This window comes from Mirounga leonina, unplaced genomic scaffold, assembly GCF_011800145.1.
Source record: "Mirounga leonina isolate KUSES-001 unplaced genomic scaffold, KU_Mleo_1.0 Mir_100873, whole genome shotgun sequence".
NCBI classification, from domain to species: Eukaryota; Metazoa; Chordata; class Mammalia; order Carnivora; family Phocidae; genus Mirounga; species Mirounga leonina.
Window position 1 is genome coordinate 137,305 of NW_023270030.1, and position 9,045 is coordinate 146,349.

A 9,045-nucleotide genomic window follows, 5' to 3' on the forward strand; every position below is an offset into this window, starting at 1 on the left:
GTTTCTTCTAACAGACCAAAATATACCCTAAATCTCTAGTATATGGCTTTGTTCTAGTCTCCTGCTGATCACATTCTCTATCTTTTTTTTTTTAAAATCCTTTTCTCTTTTTTCAACCAACTTCTAATCTTACCAATTCTTTTCATAAAATCTTTTTTAATTTTCTACTTTACAGTCATATTCCATCCCTTCACCATATTTACCCTTATTTTTGTATATGTATAAGCTTTTCTTTCTTTAAAATTTTGGGGGACACTTTGTTCTAACAGACCAAAATACACCCAAAATCTAGGGTGTGGCATGGATCTATGCACCAGCCTGATCATATTTGATCATATTCTGGTTTTTTGTTTGTTTGTTTTTTTTATTGTTTTCTTTTTCTTTCTTTTTTCTTTCTTTCCCTTTCTTTTCCCCCGGTTTCAGTTCTCTTCTGATTTGTTTAGTGTATATTTTTCTGGGGTCATTTTTACCCTGTTAGCATTTTGTTCTGTCATTCATCTATTTTACTCTGGACAAAATTACAAGATGGAAAAAATCACCTCAAAAAAAAAGAACAAGAGGCAGTACCGACTGCCAGGGACCTAATAAATATGGACATTAGTAAGATGTTGGAACTAGGGTTAAGAATGATGATTTTAAAGATACTAGCTGGGTTTGAAAAAACCATGGGAGATATTAGAGAAACCCTTTCTGGAGAAATAAAAGAACTATAATCTAACCACGTCGAAATCAAAAAGGCTATTGATGAGGTGGAATAACAAATGGAGGCTCTAGGGCCCCTGGGTGGCTCAGTTGGGTGAGCGACTGCCTTCAGCTCAGGTCATGATCCTGGAGTCCCAGGATCGAGTCCCACATTGGGCTCCCTGCTCAGCAGGGAGTCTGCTTCTCCTTCTGACCCTCCCCCCCTCATGTGCTCTCTCTCTCTCTCTCATTCTCTCTCTCAAATAAATAAATAAAATCTTTAAAAAAATGGAGGCTCAAACTACTAGGATAAATGAGGCAGAAGAGAGAATTAGTGATATAGAAGACCAAATGATGAAAAATAATGAAGTTGAGAAAAAGAGAGATAAACAATTACTGGATCACGAGGGCAGAATTCGAGCGATAAGCAATACCATAAGATGAAACAATATTAGAATAATTGGGATCCCAGAAGAAGAAGAAAGAGAGAGAGGGGCAGAAGGTATAGTGGAGCAAATGATAGCAGAGAACTTCCCTAATTTGGGGAAGGAAACAGTCATCAAAATCCAGGAGGCACAGAGAACCCCCCTCAAAATCAATAAAAATAGGTCAACACTCCAACATCTATTAGTAAAACTTATGTGTCTCAGAGACAAAGAGAAAATCCTGAAAGAAGCTCGGGACAAGAGATCTGTAACCTACAATGGTAGAAACATTAGATTGGCAACAGTTGTATCCCCAGAGACATAGCAGGCCGGAAAGGACTGGCATGATATATCCAGAGCACTAAAGAAGAAAAATATGCAGCCAAGAATACCATATCCAGCTAGGCTGTCATTGAAAATAGAAGGAGAGATAAAAAACTTCCAGGACAAACAAAAATATTGAAAGGGGTCCCCTAAGCAAAGAGAGCCTAAAAGTAACACACCAGAAAGGAAACTGACAATATACAGTAACAGTCACCTTACAGGCAAAATAATGGCACTAAATTCATATCTTTCAATAGTTACCCTGAATGTAAATGGGCTAAATGCCCCAATCAAAACACACAGGGTATCAGATTGGATAAAAAAACAAGACCCATCGATATGCTGTCTGCAAGAGACTCATTTTAGAACCAAAGACACCCCCAAATTGAAAGTGAGGAGGTAGAAAACAATTTGCCATGCTACTGGACACCAAAAGAAAGCTGGAGTGGCAATCCTTATATCAGACAAATTAGATTTTTAACCACAGACTATAATAAGAGATGAGGAAGGACACCATATCCTCCTTAAAGGGTCTATCCAACAAGAAGATCTAACAGTTGTAAATGTCTATGCCCCTAATATGGGAGCAGCCAATCATATAAGCCAATTAATAACAAAAGCAAAGAAATACATCAACAAGAATACAATAATGGTGGGGGACTTTAACACCCCCCTCACTGAAATGGACAGATCATCTAAGCAAAAGATCAACAAGGAAATAAAGACTTTAAATGACACACTGGATCAAATGGGCTTCAGAGATCTATTCAGAACATTCCATCCCAAAGCAACAGAATACACATTATTCTCTACTGTCCATGGAACATTCTCCAGAATAGATCACATCCTAGGTCACAAATCAGGTCTCAAACGGTACCAAAAGATGGGATCATTCCCTGCATTTTTTCAGACGACAACGCTTTGAACCTAGAACTCAATCACAAGGGGAAAGTCAGAAAGAACTCAAATACATGGAGGCCAAAGAGCATCCTACTAAAGAATGAATGGGTCCACCAGGAAATTAAAGAAGAATTTCAAAAATTCATGGAAAGAAATGAAAATGAAAACACAACTGTTCAAAATGTTTCAGGTGCAGTAAAGCAGTCCTAAAATGAAAGTATATAGCAATACAAGCCTTTCTCAAGAAAAAAGAAACCTAACCCTACACCTAAAGGAGCTGTAGAAAAAACAGCAAATAAAGCCTAAACCCAGCAGAAGAAGAGAAATAATAAAGATTGGAGCAGAAATCAATGAAATAGTAACCAAAGAACAGTAGAACAGATCAACAAAACTAGGAGCTGGTTCTTTGAAAGAATTAACAAGATTGATAAACCCCTGGCCAGACTTATCAAAAAGAAAAGAGAAAGGAGCCAAATAAATAAAATCATGAATGAAAGAGGAGAGATCACAACCAACACCAAAGAAATACAAACAATTATAAGAACATATTATGAGCACCTCTATGCCACGAAATTAGATAATCTGGAAGAAATGGATGCATTCCTAGAGATGTATCAACCACCAAAACTGAACCAGGAAGAAATAGAAAACCTGAACAGACCTATAATCACTAAGGAAATTGAAGCAGTCATCAAAAATCTCCCAACAAACAAAAGCTCAGGGCCAAATGGCTTCCCAGGGGAAATTCTACCAAACATTTAAAGAAGAATTAATACCTATTCTTCTGAAACTGCTCTAAAAAATAGAAATGGACTATGAGGCCACCATTACCTTGATCCCCAAACCAGACAAAGACCCCATCAAAAAGGAGATTTACAGACTAATATCCTTGATGAACATGGATGCAAAAATTCTCACCAAAATACTCGCCAATGGGATCCAACAGTACATTAAAAGGATTACTCACCAAGACCAGTGGGATTTATTCCTGGACTGCAAGGTTGGTTCAACATCCGCAAATCAATCAATGTGATACAATACATCAATAAAAGAAAGAACAAGAACCATATGATCCTCTCAATAGATGCAGAAAAAAGCATTTGACAAAGTACAGCATCCTTTCATGATCAAAACTCTTCAGAGTGTAGGGATAGAGTGTACATACCTCAATATCATAAAAGCCATCTATGAAAAACCCACAGCGAATATCATTCTCAATGGGGAAAAACTGAGAGCTTTCCCCCTAAGGTCAGGAACATGGCAGGGATGTCCACTATCACCACTGCTATTCAACATAGCATTAGAAGTCCTAGCCACAATAATCAGACAACAAAAAGAAATAAATGGCATCCGAATTGGCAAAGAAGAAGTCAAACTCTCATTCTTTGCAGATGATATGATACTTTATGTGGATACCGAAAAGACTCCACCCCAAAACTGCTAGAACTCATACAGGAATTCAGTAAATTGGCAGGATATAAAATCAATGCACAGAAATTAGTCACATTCCTATATACAAACAACAAGACAGAAGAAAGAAAAAATTAAGGAGTTGATCCCATTTACGATTGCACCCAAAACCAGAAGATACCTAGGAATAAATCTAACCAAAGAGGCAAAGAATCTGTACTCAGAAAACTATAAAATACTCATGAAAGAAATTTAGGAAGAGACAAAGAAATGGAAAAATGTTCCATGCTCATGGATTGGAAGAACAAATATTGTGAAGATGTCAATGCTACCTAGAGCAATCTACACATTTAAAGCATTCACTATAAAAATACTATCCACTTTTTTCCAAGAAATGGAACAAATAATCCTAAAATTTGTATGGAACCAGAAAAGGCCCTGAATAGCCAGAGGAATGTTGAAAAAGAAAAGCAAAGCTGGTGGTGGCATCACAATTCTGGACTGCAAGCTCTATCACAAAGTTGTCATCATGAAGACAGTATGGTACTGGCACAAAAACAGAAACATAGATCAATGGAATAGAATAGAGAGCCCAGAAATGGATCCTCAACTCTATGGTCAACTCATCTTCGATAAAGCAGGAAAGAATGTCCAATGGAAAAAAGACAGTCTCTTCAACAAATGGTGTTGGGAAAATTGGACTGCCACATGCAGAAGAATGAAACTAAACCATTTCCTTACCCCACACACAAAAATAGACTCAAAATGGTTGAAAGACCTGAATGTGAGACAGGAGTCCATCAAAATCCTAAAGGAGAACACAGCCAGCAACCTCTTCGACCTCAGCTGCAGCAACTTCTTCCTAGAAACATCGCCAAAGGCAAGGGAAGCAAGGGCAAAAATGAACTATTGGGACTTCATCAAGATAAAAGCTTTTGCACAGCAAAAGAAACAGTCAACAAAACCAAAAGACAACTGACAGAATGGGAGAAAACATTTGCAAATGATGTATCAGATAAAGGGCTAGTATCCAAAATTTATAAAGAACTTATTAAACTCCACACCCAAAGAACAAATGATCCAATCAAGAAATGGGCAGAAGACATGAACAGACATTTTTCCAAAGAAGACATCCAAAAGGCCAACAGACACATGAAAAAGTGCTCAACATCGCTCAGCATTAGGGAAATCCAAATCAAAACCTCAATGAGATACCACCTCACACCAGTCAGAATGGCTAAAATTAACAAGTCAGGAGACGACAGATGTTGGCGGGGATGCAGAGAAAGGGGAGCCTTCCTACACTGTTGGTGGGAATGCAAGCTGGTGCAGCCACTCTGGAAAACAGTATGGAGGTTCCTCAAAAAGTTGAAACTAGAGGTACCATATGACCCAGCAGTTACACTACTGGGTATTTACCACAAAGTTACAAATGCAGGGATCTGAAGCGGTAAGTGTATCCCGATGTTTATAGCAGCAATGTCCACAATAGCCAAACTATGGAAAGAACCAAGATGTCCATCGACAGATGAATGGATAAAGAAGAAGTGGTATATATACACAATGGAATATTATGCTGCCATCAAAAGGAATGAAACCTTGCCATTTGCAAAGATGTGGATGGAACTGGAGGGTATTATGCTGAACAAAATAAGTCAATCAGAGAAAGACATGTATCATATGATCTCACTGATATGAGGAATTCTTATTTTCAGGAAACAAACTGAAGGTTGCCGGAGTGGTGGGGGTTGGGTGGTATGGGGCGGCTGGGTGATAGACATTGGGCAGGGTATGTGCTATGGTGAGTGCTGTGAATTGTGTAAGACTATTGAATCATAGACCTGTAACTCTGAAACTAGTACGACATTATATGTTAAAAAAAAAAAAGAATCAGATAACAGGAAGGGAAAAATGAAGCAGGGGAAATGGGTGGGGGAGACGAACCACGAGAGACTATGGACTCTGAGAAACAAGCGGAGGGTTCTAGAGGGGAGCGGAGTAGGGGGATGGGTTAGCCTGGTGATGGGTATTAAAGAGGGCATGTACTGAATGGAGCACTGGCTGTTATATGCAAACAATGAATCATGGAACACTACATCAAAAACTAATGATGTAATGTATGGTGATTAACATAACATAATAAAGAAAGAAAACAAAGTCTGCAAAATGAATGTTTCACCTTAAGATATATAATTAGGAAACATTTAAAATTTTTATTCTATGTAGTATAAAACAATGTGCATAGATTTGGTACATAATTTCTTTGTTTTTACTTTGGGAAAAAGGAAATGAAGAAATGTTTTATAAATATCTCCACCCCTTTTATAAAATACTGCTACTGAAATCAGCAATTCCTTGCATGTACAATCATCAACTCTGAACATATGAATTATACCTAGATATTGGAATTTACCTAGATGAGTTATGGGTGCTCTTCTAAAATGTACAATTATATCATAGAACACTATGACTTCTCCAGTTTGGGACAGTTTTGAATATGAAACTCCTGCCTCCATATATATATATAAGGAAACAAGAATACTCTTTCCAGTCATCAAGTTTAAAAAAAACTTCACAGTCTGATTTATCTTTATCAAAGTTAAAATGATTCACCACTGCATTTCACGGATTATTTTGATCCTCAGTAGTTCCTCAATACAAAATAAATTTCGCATGAACTTTTTATCTGTTTGGGTTTTGCAAAGCAAGATAGTAATACAAAATGTATTGAAATGGCAGCAGTCCATGGACTAAAGAAATAGGAATTAAAAATAAAATGTTCACCAACTTTATCCTTTCTAATTTTCAATGGCTTCAGATATTGAAACCTAATTGGTTTCTTGTGCCTATCCATTATGAACATAACTCAGTCTTCTATTTTAATACTCCTCAGTGTGCATCTTTTCCTTGGTGCTTTACTGTGCAACATAGAAGAGCATTTCATCCAACTTTCACCATTTGTTCTTCCCATGATTTCATTTCATTATAATAATGAATTTTATCATCATTAGCAAGTTGAATATATACTTGCTTTTGAGAACTAGAGAGATTTTTCCAGTTTTCATTTATATTCTTCAGCTTTACCTGTGATGTACCATCCTTAGTTTCCAGGAAACTTTCTGGTATAAAAATGTTATAAGCTGAGTGAGGTCTTTTCAGTTTTCCAAGCATTGTTAACTCTCTCTCTCTTTTTTTTAATTAATGCTTTTTTTTAAAAAAACGTTTTTGCAGCATTTCTTTTTCCAAAGATACGGTCTGACTTGGAGTTAACTGTTCTTGAATTCTGTTTATCTCTTCTTTGTATGCCTGCCAGTGTGCCCTGTAAGCCTCTTCATATATTTTTTTTCTCTGAATCAGGAAATTCCCTCCATAGTTGGGTGATTTTTCTAATTCTGAAGTTTTCACATTTGGGTTTTGAGCTTTAAATATGGGTAGCTGTTCTTTAGAAAATCAATTGTATGAAGTCAGAGGCTTCTTTGGGTTACTATTCACAGTGGATGAAAAACATCTCAGTACATACGCAAAACGGAAAGGAGAGAGCAATCGACTTCCACAGCCCGCTCAGAGGTCCACTCCAGACTTTCCCAGGGTACTCAGCAAGCTCCACAGGCTGCGGAAAAGCGCCATTGCACCAGCCTACAAGGCAGCGATGGGTCGCCAATCTTGTAGAGCCCTTGGACACAACAGAACAACTCCAACAATGACGACTGGAACCAGCTGGCAACCCTCTGCAATTTATTCTCATGCCTGCCACTCTCAGCCAGCTCCTTTGTTGCTAGTGAGGCATCTCCATTAAAGTTGTTCTCAAGGTCATACTCCAAGAAGAGTGACTTATCTCCCTACTATATGCCCAGGCATTCTTCAGATCTCCGTTTCCATGCTCTCTGCTTCCAGGTTGTTTGCCTGCCTTCTCCTCAGGAGTAGTGTAGTGCCTCCAGGCTCTAACACATCTAAGTCTGCTGACTCTTAAAAGTCTAGGCTTTAAGCCCTGCAGTTTGCAAGAACCCATGAAATTCAGCCCCCCCCCTTGTTTTCCAAGCCAATGACTTTGAGGAAATGTTTTCTTTGTGTGTTCCCCTGTATACTCCTCTCTCTCTCTTGCCCTTCTCCCTGACAATGGCTCCCTCCACTCTGCAATACTTGCAATGTTTCTTCCCTAAACCATCTCTCCATACTTCTTACCTTCTTTGATGTGGCCTCTTCTCTACCTTTAGTTGTTGTGTTTGGCCAACAAACCCCAAGGTGGTGAATGAAAAGATTACCCCAGACTTTAGTAGGAGAAAGGAGAAGGTGTGGGGACCAGACGCTCTAGTGGCAGAAGGTCCAGAGCCAAGCTCTGCCTCCACTTTTATTGTGAACGTTATCAATACATCAAGGGAATAAGAAAAACAAAAAGGAGTGTGAAGTTTTAATAATCAGGACAGTGACATAGGGAGCATCCTCTGATTATAACAAGCTATGCTTGTGACATGCATGCAGGCAGGGAGTACGTGATCACCAAAGATAAATGTTTCTCCTAAGCACCTACTCCCCACATGAGTGCACTGAGCTGCAACAAGGATCCAGCTGTTTTCAAGCCAGAAACTGCAAAAAAGGCCCAGTTTTCTGCACACTCCTTCTTTGCTTTTCAATTTATCTCACCCACAGAGGCATGTATTTATTAAATCTTACCTAGCTGGCATTACAAATTCTCACGTTTCCCCCCTTTTTATTCTTTGTAAATAGGAGGTCTCACTGTACTTGTGCCAGGTACAGGTCTCAGGTGTCTCCTGCTTGGGAAAGTGTTGTCACTCCAATTTTGCAGACTATGAACAAAAGTAACAAAGAAATAAGTAAAACAATAGACAGTCTGATGAGTCCTCATTTAGTATAGGAAAACCAGTTTTTTGGATTAAACCATTGTAGATTGTCAGAGAGAATACCCAAAGTTATTTGTTTGTACTCATGTTCATTAATGGTGGTGAGAGAAGCTAAAATTTCTTCCTTTAAGTTGTGAATATCTAAGATTACGCTGTCATGAAAGGAGCCTTGAAGATGCTTTTTAATTATTTCCCAATCATATTGAATGCTATTCCAGTGTAAAGGGGTTATACAAATGACTTTATGAGCTTAATCACAATTAAGATGCTGGCCAAAAGCCAAGTCCTCTTGTTTTTCTCCCAGGTATTCTATTGCTCCTTCCATCAGTTGGAGTCTCCCCAACAATTTTTGATCAATTGTCTGTTGTAGTTGAAATTCTTGAGTTACATTATATAAAACTTGATCAACATATTGAGCAGTTTGGATGGTATGGGTGAAGGCAGCT

At 38.2% G+C, this 9,045-nt stretch overlaps 1 pseudogene; it reads right to left on the reverse strand.

Moving 5' to 3' along the window:
• Positions 1-6,099: 6,099 nt before the first annotated feature.
• Positions 6,100-7,518, reverse strand: LOC118007705 (annotated as a pseudogene).
• Between the last annotated feature and the right edge of the window lie 1,527 nt (positions 7,519-9,045).